This window comes from Macaca nemestrina, chromosome 20, assembly GCF_043159975.1.
Source record: "Macaca nemestrina isolate mMacNem1 chromosome 20, mMacNem.hap1, whole genome shotgun sequence".
NCBI lineage: Eukaryota > Metazoa > Chordata > Mammalia > Primates > Cercopithecidae > Macaca > Macaca nemestrina.
In genome coordinates, this window is record NC_092144.1 from 13,679,455 (window position 1) to 13,696,975 (window position 17,521).

The 17,521-nt window shown below is 49.6% G+C and overlaps 1 long non-coding RNA gene across 1 annotated transcript in view; it reads right to left on the minus strand.

Moving 5' to 3' along the window:
• LOC105497664 (uncharacterized) overlaps window positions 1–6,340 on the minus strand; it is an 82,147-nt gene extending 75,807 nt beyond the window's left edge. The window contains exons 1-2 of the long non-coding RNA XR_011617800.1: window positions 6,277–6,340; window positions 5,745–5,901 (exon numbers count right to left, since the gene is read on the minus strand). This is a non-coding gene — a long non-coding RNA (uncharacterized lncRNA). The remainder of the gene's footprint in view (window positions 1–5,744; window positions 5,902–6,276) is intronic.
• Window positions 6,341–17,521: the final 11,181 nt, after the last annotated feature.

Sequence of the window (17,521 nt, forward strand, 5' to 3'; positions counted from 1 at the left end):
TTTTGTTCTTCAGCCTCTCATGGGAAAGACAGATGAGTTTTTGACCTTCCGGAGCCTTTGATCCAGAAGAGAGAGGCAGGAAATAGCAAATGGATAAGAATATGCCATTCGGTGACTAGGGCAATGAAGATTGCAAAAGATGGTGGCTGGAAAATGTGGCTTGTGTGGGGGGTCCCTGAGACCACCCTCAGGGTCAATGATTTGCTGAGATTGACAGATCTCAGAAAAGTGGTGTTACTCCCAGTTGTGGTTTATTACAGTGAAAAGTACAGATGAAAATCAGCAAAGGGGCCAGGTGTGGTGAATCACACCTGTAACCCCAGCACTTTGGGAGGCCCAGACAGGCGGATCATTTGAGGTCAGGAGTTCGAGACCAGCCTGACCAAAATGGTGAAGCCCCGTCTCTACTAAAAATACAAAAATTAGCCAGGTGTGGTAGGGGGCGCCTGTAATCCCAGCTACTCGGGAGGCTGAGACAGGAGAATCACCTGGACCCGGGAGGCAGAGGTTGCAGCGAGCCGAGATCCTGCCATTGCACTCCAGTCGGCAACAAGAGCAAAACTCCATCTCAAAAAAAAAAAAAAAAAAAAAAAAGAAAGAAAAATTAGAAATATTGAGGAGAAAAGGTGAGGCAAACAGGCTCCAAGACTCCTCCGTGATTCCCACCTCCTGATGTCTGCACGCTGTGTGATTTCCTGAGCTGGACCCAATAACTTGCTTCTAACAATAGACTAGGACAGTGTAGGCCAGGAGCAGTGACTCATGCCCATAATCTCAGCACTTTGGGAGGCTGAGACAGAGGGATCACATGAGCCCAGGAGGTCGAGACCAGTTTGGCCAACATAGCAAGATCCCATCTCTATAAAAATTAAAGCATTAGCCAGGTATGGTGGTGCACACCTGTAGTTCCAGCTACTCGGGAGGCTGAGGTGGGAGGTTGCTTGTGCTCAGGAGGTCAAGGCTGCAGTGAGCTGTGATTGTGCCACTGCACTCCAGCCTGGGTGACAGAGTGAGACCTTGTCTCTTTCATATATATATACACACACACACACACACACACACACACACACACACTCATATATATATATATTTTTATATATATGTATAATTTTTTTTTTGAGATGGAGTCTCACTCTATTGCCCAGGCTAGAGTGCAGTGGTGTGATCTCAGCTCACTCCAACCTCTGCCTCCCAGGTTCAAGTGATTCTTGTGCCTCAGCCTCCCAAGTAGCTGGAATTACAGGCATGCAGCATCACAACTGGCTAATTTTTTGTACTTTTAGTACAGACAGGGTTTCACCATGTTGGCCAGGCTGGTCTCGAACTCCTAGCCTCAAGCAGTCCACCTGCATTGGCTTCCCAAAGTGCTGGGATTACAGGCATGAACCACTGCGCCTGGCCAATGTGTGTGTGTGTGTGTGTGTGTGTGTGTGTGTGTTACTATTTTATTCATCATGGTTTTGCATTAATCTTGACTTTTACAAAATATCACAATAAAATAATATTTATGAGTTCAGGACAAAGTTCTTGAGTTCTTTGACACCCCCTGAAATTTTGTTCCCAAGTCAAGCATCCACCTTGCCTCATTCCAGCCCTAGAGCTTAATGATATGAGACCATCATCGTGCACAGGAGAGGACTGGATGAGTGACATCTACAGATTCTGCTGCCACATTGGACTCAAGAAAGGCTCAGTTCTGCTGCAGTAACAAGCCGGGGGAAAAATGAGCCAGGCATGGTGGCACACACCTGTAGTCCCAGCTACTTTAAGCCCCAAATCTCAAGAGCTTAAAACATCAGAGGTTTCACTTTTCGCTCAGCCAGCATCTGGCATGTTGCCCGTTGCCAAGGCAGAAGAAGAAGAACATATAGCATGCTCTGCAGCAGCTCTTCAAGCCTCTGCCCAGAAGTGACACATGTCAAACCTGCTCACATACCATTGGTCAGAACAAGTCATGTGGCCACACAAGTGGGTGGAGCAATGCCTTCCTACCTTGTACCTGGAGGGAGAAAGGGCTGGAATATTGGTGAATGGCTCAGTGATCATAGCAGCGTCCCTGGGTGAGGTCCAGAGGCAGGTGGATGTCTGGAGGTAGACAGGGAGGTCCAGGTGGAGACGTGTAAGAGGCTTTGGGATATAATTGGTATTGACTTCTTGGAGGGCCTGATCACCCCCTACTGTGGAGGAGACATGGGGATCACCTGCCAGGACCCACAGGATGGGATTCCTGCCCCAGTCTCCTCTGAGCCCTCTGGCCCTGGATTTTTTTTTTTTTTTTTTTTTTTGAGACAAGATCTCAAGTACAGTGGTATAACCATATAGTTCACTGCAGCCTCAACCTCCTGGGCTCAAGCAATCCTCCTGCCTCAACCTTCTGAGTAGCTGAGACCATAGGCATGTGCCATCAGGCCTGGGTAATGTTTAAACATTTTTTGTAGAGACAGGGGTGGCGGCCAGTCTCGCTATGTTGCCCTAGCTGGTCTCGAACTCCTGGCCTTAAGCGATCCTCCTGCCTCAGTCTGCCAAAGTGAGCCACTGTGCCTGTCCTTCAGCCTGGATAAAAGTTGTAGTGAAATGCACATGACATGAAATGTTCTGTCTTAACCATTTTAAGTGTACAGTTCAGTTACATTAAGAAAATTCTCAGGCCGGGCGTGGTGGTTCATGCCTGTAACCCCAGCACTTTGGGAGGCCAAGGTGGGCAGATTACTTGAGGTCAAGAGTTCAAGACCAGCCTGACCAATATGGTGAAACTCCGTCTCTCCTAGAAATACAAAAATTGGCCAGGCATGGTGGTGTGCGCCTGTAGTCCCAGCTACTCGGGAGGCTGAGACAGGAAAATCACTTAAACCCAGGAGACGGAGGTTGCAGTGAGCCAAGATCGAGCCACTGCACTCCGGCCTGGGTGACAAAGCGAGACTCCGTCTCAAAAAAAAAAGAAAATAAAATTCTCAGCCAGGCACAGTGGCTCATACCTGTAATCCCAGCACTTTGGGAGGCCGAGGTGGGCAGATCATCTGAGATTAGGAGTTTGAGACCAGCCTGGTCAACATGGTAAAACCCTGTCTCTACTAAAAATACAGAAATTAGCCAGGAGTGGTTGTGCGCACCTGTAATCCCGGCTACTTGGGAGGCTGAGGCACGAGAATCACTTGAACCCGGGAGGCGGAGGTTGCAGTGAGTCGAGATTGTGCCACTGCTCTGCAGCCTGGACAACAGAGTGAGACCCTGTCTCAAAACAAAACAAAAACCAGAAAAAAAAAATTCTCATAGTTGCCACCGACACCATCATCCATCTCCAGAACTTTTTCATCTTTCAAAACTAAAAGTGTATCCATAAAACAACTCCCTGTTCCTCCTCCCTCCAGTTCCTGGAAACCACAATTCTACTTTCTGTTTCCATGAATCTGATGAGTTTAGTTACTTCCTGTAAATGTGATCATATGGTATTTGTTCTTTTGGGGCAGGCTTATTTCACTTAGCACCTCAAGGTGCATTCATGTTATATATACTAGAATTTCCTTCTTCTTTAAGGCTGAGTAATACTCCACTGTCTAGATAGACCATTTTGTTTACCCATTCACCTGTCATGGAAACTGGTTGCTTTCAACTTTTGGCTATTGTAACTAATGCTGCTGCGAACATAGGTGTACAGATGTTTCTTTGAATCTTGCTTTCAATTCGGGTGTATACGCAGAAGTAGAATTGATGGATCATATGACAATTCTATGTTTAATTATTTTTTATTTTTTATTTTTTTGAGATGGAGTCTGGCTCTGTCACCCAGGCTGGAGTGCAGTGGCGCGATCTCCACTCACTGCAACCTCCACCTCCCGGGTTCAAGTGATTCTCCTGCCTCGGCCTCCCGAACAGCTGGGACTACAGGCACCCGCCACCACGCCCAGCTAATTTTTGTATTTTTAGTGGAGATGGGGTTTCACCATGTTGGCCAGGCTGGTCTGGAACTCCTGACCTCAAATGATCCACCCACCTCAGCCTCTCAAAATGCTGGGATTACAAGTGTGAGCCACCACGCCTAGCCTCTATGTTTAAATTTTTTAGGACTCTCCATACTGTTTTCCACAGTGGCGGCACCATTTTACATTGTCACCACCAGCCCACAACGGTTTCAATTTTAAGGGGTTTTGTTTTGTTTTGCTTTGCTTTTTTTTTTTTTTTTTTTTTTTTTTTTGACAGGGTCTCACTCTGTTGCCCAGGCTGGAGTACAGTGGTGCAATCACAGATCACAGTTCACTGCAGCTTCGACCTCCTGGGCTCAAGCAGTTCTCCTGCCTCAGCCTCCCGAGTAGCTGGAACTACAGGCATTTACTGCTATGCCTGGCTAATTTTTTTTTTTTTTTGAGACGGAGTCTCGCTCTGTCGCCCAGGCTGGAGTGCAGTGGCCAGATCTCAGCTCACTGCAAGCTCCACCTCCTGAGTTTATGCCATTCTCCTGCCTCAGCCTCCGGAGTAGCTGGGACCACAGGCACCCGCCACCTCACCCGGCTAGTGTTTTGTATTTTTTAGTAGAGACGGGGTTTCACCGTGTTAGCCAGGATAGTCTCCATCTCCTGACCTCATGATCCGCCCGTCTTGGCCTCCCAAAGTGCTGGGATTACAGGCTTGAGCCACCGCGCCTGGCCTAATTTTTTTGTATTTTTTTGTAGAGACAGGGTTTTGTCATGTTGCCCAGGCAGGTCTCGAATTCCTGAGTTCAAGCGATCCTCCTGCCTCGGCCTCTCAAAATGCTGGGATTACAGGAATGAGCCATCATGCCCGGATTGCTTTGCTTTTAGAGACAGGGTCTCTCTCTGTTGCCCAGGCTGGAGTGCAATGGTACGATCATAGCTCACTGCAGCCTTGACCTTCTGAGATCAAGCGATTCTCTTGCCTTGGCCTCCCAAGTAGCTGGGACTACAGGTGCGGGCCACCATGCTCAGCTAATTTTTAAATATTTTTAGCAATGAAGTCTTCCTTTGTTGCCCAGGCTGCTCTTGAACTCCTGGGCCAAGTGATCCTCTCTCCTTGGCCTCCCAAAGCATTGGGATGACAGTTGTTAGCCACCACTCCTAACCTATTTTCTGTTTTTTTTTGTTGTTGTTGTTTTTTGATAGTAGGCATCCTAATGGGTGTTAGGTACTATCTCACTGTGGTTTTTATTTGTTTATTCATTTATTTATAGAAATGGAGTCTTGCTATGTTGCCCAGGCTGGTCTCAAACTCCTGGCCTCAAGTGATCCTCCTACCTCAGCCTCCCAAAGTGCTGGAATTACAGGTGTGAACCACCGCACCTGGCCTGTGGTTTTGATTTGCATTTCCCTAATGATTGGTGACTTTGAGCATCTTTTCATAGGCCTATTGGCCATTTGTCTGGCCTGGAATTTTAACGACTCTGTTTCAAAGGAAGCACAAAGCGTGGGTGTCAATCTTCTTGCCAATGTCAGGGCCGCCTGACCTCGTGGATGGCAGGAAGTCCTCGGGGTGCCCAGAGCTGGCTCCTCCAGCTGGACAGAAGCGGGGCGTGAGAGGCTCTCGTGGGAGTGACAACTCCACTAGGGAAATGCCAGATTGCCACTGAACTTTGTCACTAAGACCCACACCAAAGGCTCCAGAAAGCCCCAGTGACACCTTCGCCCCTACATAGGAGGGTACCAACAGGAAATGCTCTCAGAAAAACGCTTCCTTGTACACTCAAAAATGCCTTTTGCCATCTGCCCAGAGGGGCCCCTCTCCCCCTGACTCACCGTAGCAGTGCGTGGAGGACAATTTTGGCTGCAATGACGTCACGCCCGCTGCGGGGAGTTGATCTGCAAGCCACAAACGTCATTCATTCCTCTCCACCTCCAGGATTTGGAACATCTCCCCGGACCACAGATTTTTCCTTCAATCAACTTGCTTTTCCTTTAAAAAAAAAAAAAAAAAAAAACTTAAATAAATTTATTTGGGAAGGAACTTTTATGCCACCACCACAAAAGGAAACCAGGGCCATTTCCATAAGTAGAAAGCAACAGCAAAAGGACCTATATTGGTAGGGGTGGGGGTGAAATTAAATTTGCTTCCTGCTGTTGCCTGGTTGAAGCCTCAGAGCTGGGACTAGGGTAGGGAGAGGGAGGTGCCCAGGTGTAAAATGTAATGAGTCGCTCACTCGCAGGACCCTGGGAGCCACAGTCTCACCCTCCCATGAAGCTCTGGATCAAAGAGACTGCTCTTTTTGTTTAAAAAAAAAATTGAAAAGAGACAAAAAGGGAAAGAAATAGGCTAGGTGCAGTGGCTCACGTCTGTAATCCCAACAGTTTGGGACGCAGAGGCGGTAGGATTGCTAGAGCTCAGGAGTCCAAGACCAGCCTGGGCAACACAATGAGACCCGTCTCTATAAAAAAGTAAAGAAAAAAAAAGTGAGGAAGGAAATTAAAAACCAAAAGCGACGACTGAAGTGTTTAGAGGTGTCAGAGATATAGCTGTGAAAAACTCAGCCTTTTTTTTTTTTTTTTTGAGACAGGGTTTCGCTCTGTCGCCCAAGCTGGAGAGCAGTTGCGCCGTCTCGGCTCATTGCAACCTCTCTGCCTCCCAGGTTCAAGCAATTCTCCTGCCTCAGCCTCTTGAGTAGCTAGGATTACAGGCATGCACCACCACGCCCGGCTAATTTTTGTATTTTTAGTAGAGACAGGGTTTCACCATGTTGGCCAGACTGGTCTCGAACGCCTGACCTCAAGTAATCCACCTACCTCAGCCTCCCAAAGTGCTGGGATTACAAGCATAAGCCACCACGCCTGGTCTATTTTATTTATGTATTTATTTTATTTTATTTTTTTGAGACAGAGTCTCACTGTCACCCTGGCTGCAGTGCAGTGGTGTGATTTCGGCTCACTGCCACCTCTGCCTCCCAGGCTCAAGCGATCCTTCCACCTCTACCTCCCAAGTTGCTGAGACTACAGGTGCACACTACCATGCCCAGCTAATTTTTGGAGTTTTTGTAGAGACAAGGTCTCGATATGTTGCCCAGGCTGGTCTCGAACTGCTGGACTCAAGCAATCTGCCTGCCTCGGTCTCCCAAAGTGCTGGGAATACAGGCATGAGCCACTGCACCCGGCCTGTTTCTTTTTTTTTTTTTTTTATGGAGATGAGGTTGACATGACATAAAATAGATCCTTTTAAAGTACATGGTTCAGCACCATTTAGTATATTCACTGCATTGAGCAACCATCGCCTCTATCTAGTTCCAAAATGTTTTCAACACCGCAAAAGGAAACCCCGTCCTCATTACCAGTCATTCCTCATTCCTCCTCCCCAGCCCCTGGCAACTACCAATCTGCTTTCTGGCTATGAATTTGCCTATTCTGGACATTTCATATAAATGGAATTGTGCCCTATGTGACCTTCTGTGTCTGGCTTCTCTCACTCAGTATCATGTTTTCAAGGTTCATCCACACTGTAGCATGGATCAGAGCCTCATTCCTTTATATGGTTGAATTAAAAATCACTTTTTATGGTAATTGTGAACCTTGCTGCTATGAACATGGGTGTACAAGTATCTGTTTGAGGTCAGGCACAGTGGCTCATGCCTGGAATCCCAGCACTTTGGGAGGCTGAGGCGGGCAGATCATTTGAGGTCAGTAGTTTGAGACCAGTCTGACCAACATGGTGCAACCCTGTCTCCACTAAATACAAAAATTAGCCGGGCATGGTGGTGGGTGCCTGTAATCCCAGCTACTCGGGAGGCTAAGGCAGGAGAATCGCTTGAACCCAGGAGGTGGAGGTTGCAATGAGCTCTGAGCTCGCGCCACTGCACTCCAGCCTGGACAAAAGTGAGACTCTGTCTCAAAAAATAAAAATAAACGTAAGTATCCGTTTGAGTGTCTGCCTTCAGTTTTCTCAGGTGTACACCCAGGAACAGAATGGCTGGATCACAGGGTCACTCTACTTTGTAACTTTTTGAGGAGCTGCAAACTGCTTTCTATGCTTGGAAAGAAATGAAAGGGAGAGCTCCAGCCGAGGCACAGAGCCCTGGGGATGGACTGATTCTCACGAACGCTTTCCCATCGCTTCTTTCCGGGACTGGCTGGGACCGGCAGTGCCATCCATGGCCCTATTTCTCAGGAACCCACAAGCCCACAACAGAAGAGGCCCAGAGGCATGAGGAGGGGTTGACCCAGGTGGGCACCCAGCCTAAATAAGCCCCCTTCCTCCCCTGCCCTTCCCCACCCATCCAAAGTCAAGGGAAGGATTCTGAGACCTCTGTCCTCCCAGTGCCCCCTAGAAGCCTGACCCCATCCTTATCGGGACATCGGCACCACCCAGCTCAGAAGCCTTTGCAAAATGGGGAAGACACTGAGAGTTGCAAGAAAGTGACAAAAATGCCACCAAGTGTCACACAGCATTCCTAGCTCGGGGCTTTGTGTTGGCTCCCACCAGTTCCCCACCCCCAGAGCCACCCGCCCCCTCGCCCTGAGCAGTTCTCCTCCCCCCGAGCTGTTCCCCTCCCCACCCTACTCTCTCCTTTGCTTTCTCTAAACGCTTCTCCTTAAAACCTTTAAACATTTTAAGGCCGGGCGCGGTGGCTCAAGCCTGTAATCCCAGCACTTTGGGAGGCCGAGACGGGCGGATCACAAGGTCAGGAGATCGAGACCACAGTGAAACCCCGTCTCTACTAAAAATACAAAAAATTAGCCGGGCGCGGTGGCGGGCGCCTGTAGTCCTAGCTACTCAGGAGGCTGAGGCAGGAGAATGGCGTGAACCCAGGAGGCGGAGCTTGCAGTGAGCCGAGATCGCGCCACTGCACTCCAGCCTGGGCAACAGCGTGAGACTCCGTCTCAAAAAAAAAAAAAAAAACATTTTAAAATTCTTTTTTAAATATTTGTACAGAGCCTCAGGTTTATAGAATCCATGAAACAATGTAATTCTTGGGACCATCGGTCTATCCATGGTCAGCTTTATTTTACTTATTTACTGAGACAGAGTCTCACTCTGTGGCCCAGGCTGGAGTGCAGTGGTGAGATCATAGCTCACTGCAACCTCAAACTCCCAGGCTCAGGAGATTCTCCCATCTCAGCCCCCTGAATAGCTGGAATTACAGGCACACACCACCGCTCCTGGCTAAATTTTGCATTTTTTTTTGTAGAGATGGGGTTTTACCGTGTTGTCTAGGCTGGTCTCGAACTCCTGGACTCAAGGGATTCTCCCGCCTCGGCCTCCCAAAGTGCTGAGATCGCAGGCATGAGCCACTCTCCCTGGCCCATTTTATCTTCCTTGATAGAAACTCTTTTCAGAATTCTCTTTGTTTTTGCTTTGGTCTCTGATAAAATCACATCTGCATATAACCACAAAACACCACATACCTGCGTTACATGACATTATGTTAAACAGCCATCATTTTGACTGGCCGCAGTGACTCATGCCCGTCTCTACTAAAAATACAAAAAAAATTACCTGGACATGGTGGTGCGTGCCTGTAATCCCAGCTATTTGGAAAGCTGAGGCAGGAGAATGGCTTGAACCCAGAGGGCGGAGGTTGCAGTGAGCCGAGATTGTGCCACTGCACTCCAGTCTGTTGACAGAGCGAGAGACTCTGTCTCAAAAAAAAAAAAAAAAAAAAAAAACCAGCCATCATTTTAGGAAACATTTACATGTGGAAACTTCTATGTGTGTTGTTCGCAATTTGTGGGGATAAAGAATTTTACTTTGGGCCGGGAGCGGTGGCTCACGCCTGTAATCCCAGCACTTTGGGAGGCCGAGACGGGCAGATCACGAGGTCAGGAGATCGAGACCATCCTGGCTAACACGGTGAAACCCTGTCTCTACTAAAAAATACAAAAAAATTAGCTGGGCGAGGTGGCAGCGCCTGTAGTCCCAGCTACTCGGGAGGCTGAGGCAGGAGAATGGCATGAGCCCGGGAGGCGGAGCTTGCAGTGAGCTGAGATCGTGCCACTCACTCCAGCCTGGGCGACAGAGCAAGACTCTGTCTCAAAAAAAAAAAAAAAAAAAAAAGAATGTGAAACATATGTAAATTTAAAAATACAGGGGAAGGAAGGCACATGCACAAGCCTCCCTCGTCACCAAAAACTGAGATATGACCTTGTCCCCATGCTCCCATGTTTATCTTGCTGATTACCACCACTCCAAATATTCTTTGCCCCTTATTCCTTTGCTCAGTTACTTAATTTTTTTTTTTTTTTTAGACAGAGTCTTGCTCTGTCACCCAGGCTGGAGTGCGGTGGCATGATCACAGCTCACTGCTGCCTCGAATTCCTGGCCTCAAGCCATCCTCCCACTTCAGCCTCCTGAGTAGCTGGGACTACAGGTGCAAGTCACCACGCCTGGCAAATTTTTTTTTTGTATTTTTGGAGAGATGGGGGTCTCACTATGTTGCCCAGGATGGTCTCGAACTCCTGTGTTCAAGTGATCCTCCCACCTTGGCCTCCCCAAGTAGTTGGGATTATAGGCATGACCCACTGCGCCTGGCCCAGCCTTGTTTATTTTTATTTATTTATTTATTTATTTATTTTTATTTTTATTTTTGAGATGGAGTCTCGCTCTGTCGCTCAGGCTGGAGTGCAGTGGCGCGATCTCAGCTCACTGCAAGCTCCGCCTCCCGGATTCACGCCATTCTCCTGCCTCAGCCTCCCGAGTAGCTGGGACTACAGGTGCCCACCACCACACCTGGCTACTTTTTTGTATTTTCAGTAGAGATGGGGTTTCACCGTGTTAGCCAGGATGGTCTCAATCTCCTGACCTCGTGATCCGCCCGTCTCGGCCTCCCAAAATGCTGGGATTACACGCATGAGCCACCACACTCGGCTATTTTTATTTTTTTTGAGATGGAGTCTTGCTCTGTCATCTAGGCTGGAGCGCAGTGGTACGATCTCGGCTCACTGCAACCTCTGCCTCCCGGGTTCAAGTGATTTTCTCACCTCAGCCTCCTAAGTAGCTGGGATTACAAGCGCCCGCCACCACACCTGGCTGATTTTCGTACTTTTAGTAGAGACCGGGTTTCACCATGTTGGCCAGGCTGGCCTTGAACTCCTGACCTCAGGTGATCCACCCGCCTCAGTCTCCCAAAGTGCTGGGATTACAGGAGTGAGCCACGGAGCCCAGCCTCCTTGTTTAGTTTTCAAAGTCTTCTTGCATATGTTTGTATCCTGAAACCAAATCCCATTTTATTATCTTTGTGTCTGAGCTTTTTCACCAGGTGGCTTTTTCCTGTGGGACTTTGGAGACTTTTTCTGCTCAAGATTCTACCATGGAAACTGTCACACTGCAATTTAAGACTTTTCTTCCCCCCGACTTCATTCAGAAAGGGGCGTGGCTAGGCATGGTGGTGTGTACCTGTAATCCCAGCATTTTGGGAGGCTGAGGTGGGCAGATCACTTGAAGGTCAGAAGATTGAGACCAGCCTGGCCAACATGGTGAAACCCCATCCCCACTAAAAATACAAAAATTAGCTGAACGTGGTGGCACATGCCTGTAATCCCAGCTTCTAGGGAGGTTGAGGCAGGAGAATTGCTTGAACCCAGGAGGCGGAGGTTGCAGTGAGCCCAGATGGCACCGCTGCACTCTAGTTTGGGCAACAGAGCAAGACTCCATCCCCCCCCCAAAAATTGCACACCCCTGGAGTTATTTTTTCACAGCTGTATAATATTCCAAGTACTTTATAAAGTTACCACTGAGAAAGTGCTAGGGTTTTATTAATGACTTAATGACCATCATGTTCATAGATTGCTTTGAAGGATTAATGATGCCCTTTTTTTTTTTTTTTTTTTGAGACGGGGTCTCGCTCTGTCGCCCAGGCTGGAGTGCAGTGGCCGGATCTCGGCTCACTGCAAGCTCCGCCTCCCAGGTTCACGCCATTCTCCTGCCTCAGCCTCCCAAGTAGCTGGGACTACTGGCGCCTGCCACCTCGCCTGGCTAGTTTTTTTGTACTTTTTAGTAGAGACAGGGTTTCACGGTGTTCGTCAGGATGGTCTCGATCTCCTGACCTTGTGATCCGCCCATCTCGGCCTCCCAAAGTGCTGGGATTACAGGCTTGAGCAACCGCGCCCGGCCAATGATGCCCTTTTAAACATTTCACCCCTCTCTTCCTCCTTACTGCCCGAAATCTTGGTGATCTCTGGGAGGGGCCAAGACTGGGGACACTTTTGGGCCCAGCTGCCCATGAGGACCCCACTTCTGCTTCGGCCACTTCTGCTCAGCTATCCCCGCAGTTGCTTATATACCGTCTATTTATAACCCCACCCCACCCCCACTCCACGTCACCTGCCCCCTGCCAGGGCAACCAGTGAACTCAGTGCCCATGGGGAAGGGGAAGTGGGTTACTAGGCGCTAGAGTTTGTTTGGGGTTTGGGGGTGCCTCTGCCGCTTCCTGAAGGGCTTCATTTCCTAGAAGCTGAGAACACTGAGCTGACAGATCAACCCCCCTTTCTTCCCGCAGCGGGTCATGGGGCGAAGAGGAAGAAGAGAAACCAGGTGCTAAGACCCCAAGGTGCAAACACATGAACTCCCCGTCAGCCCCGGAGCACGGGGCCTGGCTGCCTTGTCCCTCTGAGCCATCACAGCCTCTCGCTTCTGCCCTCATTATGTTTGGGCTCCTCCTGGACTTCCCTTCAGCACCGGAGACCCCTGCAGCCCGGACCTCAGGAGACTGAGAGGCCTGGGTGGTCTCTGGGACGGCAGGGCGGCGGCAGGGGGAGGCACACATGTGCAGCACTGGCTCCTCCCCGCTCTGCTCCAGGGCCGAGGCCCCAAATAGCTGGACTTCTATATTTAGAAGCTGGCTCAGCAACACCAGGGAACTATAAATACAGCCCAGATCAGTGCAGCCTCCAAAATCCCCAGGTCAGGCTGGGATGGGTAGGGAGCAAGGAGTTAGGGAGATGTCAGTGGGGTCAGATGGGGTCTGCAGTCAGGGCCCCCCGAGCCAGGTGCACACTGACGGGCCAGGCTCCAGGGAACCCAGGTGTTCAGCCTGCTGGAGGAGACAAAGAGACCGTAGTGGGACCTGCCCCGGGTCGGGGACCAGGGTTGGCCATCGGGCTTCCCACCCTCTCCCCTGTTCTCTGGGGCTTCCTGGTGCAGGGACAGCCGTCTGGTCTCACAATAGCTGCGCCGCCCTCCTGGAGCCAGCTGCGGGGCTCATCCGCGTGGGGGCTGCCCGGCCCCTTCCTCTGCCATTGTCTCCCAGCCAGGGGGCATCCTGTTATGCCCCCCTCCACCCGGAGACCCCATCTGACCCCCCGCCTCAGCCCAGGCTTGTGCGGGTGCTGGGCATGAGCTGGCAGCATAAGAAGCTGGGGAGTGAGGCGTTGGGGGTCTCTTGGTCTCCCTCCCCATTGCAGAGGACAGCAAAGAGTTCACCCTGCTTGGAGATCATCCTAACCACCCCTCCTGTTGTTTACTGAGGGTCCACACCCAGCTGCACTTCTACAATTCGTTCCCTCCAGTCTGGTCCTCACAGGCACCTGGAGAAGTTCTGACCATTTCACAGATGGGGAGACTGAGGCCCAGAGAGGCCACATCACCTACCTGAGACCACACAACCCAAAAGGGAGCTCCGGGTGTAGTGGCTCACGCCTGTAATCCCAGCACTTTGGGAGGCTGAGGAGGCTGCATCACCTGAGGTCAGGAGTTTGAGACCAGCCTGGCCAATATGGTGAAACCCCATCTCTACTAAAAATACAAAAAAATTAGCCTGGTGCGGTGGCGGGTGCCTGTAATCCTAGTTTACCCAGGAGGCTGTGGCAGGAGAATCACTTGAACCCGGGAGGCGGAGGTTGCAGTGAGCCAAGATGGAGCACTGCACTCCAGCCTAGGCAACAAGAGCGAAACCCCGTCTCAAAAAAAAAAGTAAAAAAAGTTAGCCAGGCATGGCGGCATGTGCCTGTAGTCCCAGCTACTTGGGAGGCTGAGGCAGGAGGGTGGCATGAGCCCAGGAGGTGCAGGCTGCCTCAAGCCGTAATTGTGCCACTGCGTTCCAGCCTGGGCAACAGGGGCCCTGTCTCTAAAATAATAATAATAAATTAGGCCGAGCACGGTGGCTCACGCCTGTAATCCCAACAATTTGGGAGGCCGAGGCAGTCGGATCACCTGAGGTCGGGAGTTCGAGACCAGCCTGATCAACATGGAGAAATCCCATCTCTACTAAAAATACAAAAAAAAAAAAATACAAAAAAAAAAAAAATTAGCCCAATACGGTGGCAGGCGCCTGTAATCCCAGCTTACTCAGGAGGCTGAGGCAGAAGAATTGCTTGAACCCGGGAGGTGGAGGTTGCGGTGAGCAAGATTGCGCCATTGGACTCCAGCCTGGGCAACAAGAGCGAAACTCCATCTCAAAAAAAAAATTATACTAATATAATTATTATAATTATATTATATAATTATTATTATATTATTATTATTGGTTGGATAATCTTGGGTTACTTTTTTTTTTTTTTTAGATGGAGTCTTGCTCTGTTGCCCGGACTGGAGTGCAGTGGCGCAATCTCACGATCTCAGCTCACTGCAATCTATGTCTCCTGGGCTCAAGCAATTCTCCTGCCTCGCCCGCCCAAGCAGCTGGGATTACGGGTAATCTTGGGTTACTTCTGAGCTGAGCAACCTGGGGCCAGTGGCCCAAAACCCCCAGGTGCCAGTTCCCCTTTTGACAGATGAGGACCATGTTCCCATCCCCCATCATTGCAGAACAAAAGTTATGAGGTTGTCCAGAAGCTGCAAAATAAGTCAGCCGGACTGAGACTTCAGGACAAAGAGAAAGTGGAGAAACATAGGCAGACACGCCGGCAGGGACCGGATCAGCAAGGCTGAAGGAGGCTTCCCTTAGCTGGGCGGCAGTGGAGTGGAGGGGCAGGAGTACTAATTTGCATGGTTTACCATATGGGGCTCCACTCAGTACAGCCTCTGTGCTCGTGCTCTGCAGAGAACAAGACAAAAGTCACTCAGGGGGCTGAGAGCCTAATGCGGCTCGAGGGCAGATGGTTGCAAGGGAAGAAGAGAGATGGTGAGAAGTACAGGAGAGACTCAAGAAAGCCTCAGGGCATGGTGACTCACGCCTGTAATCCCAGCGCTTTGGGAGGCTGAGGCGCGTGGATCATTTGAGGTCAGGAGTTCGAGACCAGCCTGGCCAACATGATGAAACTCCGTCTCTACTAAAAATACAAAAAACTATCCAGGCATGGTGGTACATGCCTGTAACCCCAGCTACTTGGGAGGCTGAAGCAGGAGAATCGCTTGAAGCTGGAAGGCGGAGGCTGCAGTGAGCCAAGATCGCGCCACTGCACTCCAGCCTGGGCTACAGAGCGAGACTCTGTTTCAAAAAATAATAATAATAAAAATAAATAAAAACTTAAAAATGAGGACCTGGTTGTGCTCAACTGTAATCCCAGCTACTCGGGAGGCTGAGGTGGGAGGATCGCTGGAGCCCAGCAGTTTGAGGCTGGAGTGAGCTATGATTGTGCCATTGCACCCCAGCCTGGGCAACAGCAGACTCTGTGTCTAACATAAAGTACAATAAAATAAAATAAAATAAAATAATGTCGATGATCTCTATGAAGGGGTGTAGGGACAACCCCCGGCATCGGGAAGCGCCTCGTGCCTCCCTGAGATTCTGCAGACGCCAGCTGTCTGACCTCCCCGTCTGATCTGCAGAGAAGGGACGTTGAGCCCTGGGGTTCTAGCTGGAGTTTCTGGCTTTCTGAGTAAAAAAAGGCAAAATCCCTCCAGAGCTGGTCTGGCCTCTCTCCTTCCAGCTTCTGCTGATGTTCATTCCCCTCCCCCACAGCCCGTGGCCACCCCCACAGGAGTTCGGGACAGGAAGGGGTAAATTCTAGGACTGGGGATGTTTGGTTACTCCCAGGACAATAGTTCTCTGACTTCAGTCATTAGTGACTTTTTTTTTCCCCCGTTGCTGCAATCTCCCCCTTTGAACAATTGAACTATATTTTCCTTAGCATTCATCACTTCTGCATCTTGAATTTATTCGTGTAACAAGGAGACTTGATTTCGGCATCCTCATTGAAAATCCCTCCTCATTGCCCCAAATAGTAGGGAAACCTAAAAATAAATATGAATATAAGGAACAGAAAACCGAGTCCTTGAATTCTGGCTGGACACAGACGCCTGCTAAGCCTCAGGGCCACGGAGGTGCAAAGACATGTTAGCGCCCATAGAGACTCTCTCCTGGGCGCATCGCAGGGACTCCAGGGCTGCGCTGCCCGCCTGTGGATCTTCTCAGCTGGGTCAGTCATTTGTGCCTCAGTTTCCTCCTCTGTCAAATGGGAATGACATCATTGCAGATGTTTTGAGGAGTAAATGAGTTAAAATAGATTTTAAAAAACAACAACAAAACTTATGACCAGGCCTGGTGCAGACTAAGTGCTCTGTAAATAATAGCATTTTCTTGGCAGCATAGCGAGACCTCATCTAAAAAAAAAAAAACAAAAAAAAAAACTTAAGAAAAAAACTAGTCAGGCATGATGGCGCATAGCTGTAGTCCCAGCTCCTCAGGAGGCTGAGGCAGGAGGATCCTTTGAGCCCTGGAGTTTGAGGCTGCAGTGAGCTGTGATAGTCCCACTGCACTCCAGCCTGGGTGACAGAGTAAGATCTCTTTAAAAATATATAGCGTTTGTTTGTTTTTAGACATTTTCGCTCTTGTTGCCCAGGCTGGAGTGCAAGGGCACGATTTCAGCTCACCACAACCTCCGCCTCCTGGGTTCTATCAATCCTCCTGCCTCAGCCTCCCGAGTAGCTGGGATTACAGGCATGCGCCACTACACCCGGCTAATTTTGTATTTTTAATAGAGACGGGGTTTCTCCATGTTGGTCAGGCTGGTCTCGAACTCCTGACCTCAGGTGATCCGCCCACCTCAGCCTCCCAAAGTGCTGGGATTATGGGCATGAGCCACCGCACCCAGCCAAAAAATAACATTTTAAAAAATTATTAGGTAGCTCAAGAGACAAGCTAATCATGTGATTTATCCAAAAAGGAAAGAACCCTCCTATCACATGATTCTCTGTTGATTAACGAAGTGCCCAGGGGCCTCTGAAATATAAGTTTCCCACAGGGAGAAACTGACTTAGAAAGACCAGAAAGATCCGGGGGGGTCTGCTCTGTGCAGTGAAGCTTCTCTTCTTGGCACCTGCTTGGCATCGGAAGGGGGCCCCTTCTTCCTTCCTGGTCTCCTGTGTGGACACTGTAATGCCTCAGTTTTCTTTCTTTCTGTCTTTTTGTTTTTGACACAGGATCTCACTCTATCACCCAACCTGGATTGCAGTGGCACCATCATAGCTCAAACTCCCCAGCTTGGGTGATCCTCCCTGCCACAGCCTCCTGAGTAGTAGTAGCTGGGACCACAGATGTCTGCCACCAGCCTGAATAATTTTTTTTTTTTTGGTAGAAACAGAGTTTCGCCATGTTGCCCAGGCTGGTCTCAAACTCCTGAGCTCAAGTGATCCTCCTGCCTCGGCCTCCCAGAGTGCTGGGATCACAGGTGTGAGCCTCTGCACCTGGCCTGTTTTCTTATCTGGAAAATGGCAG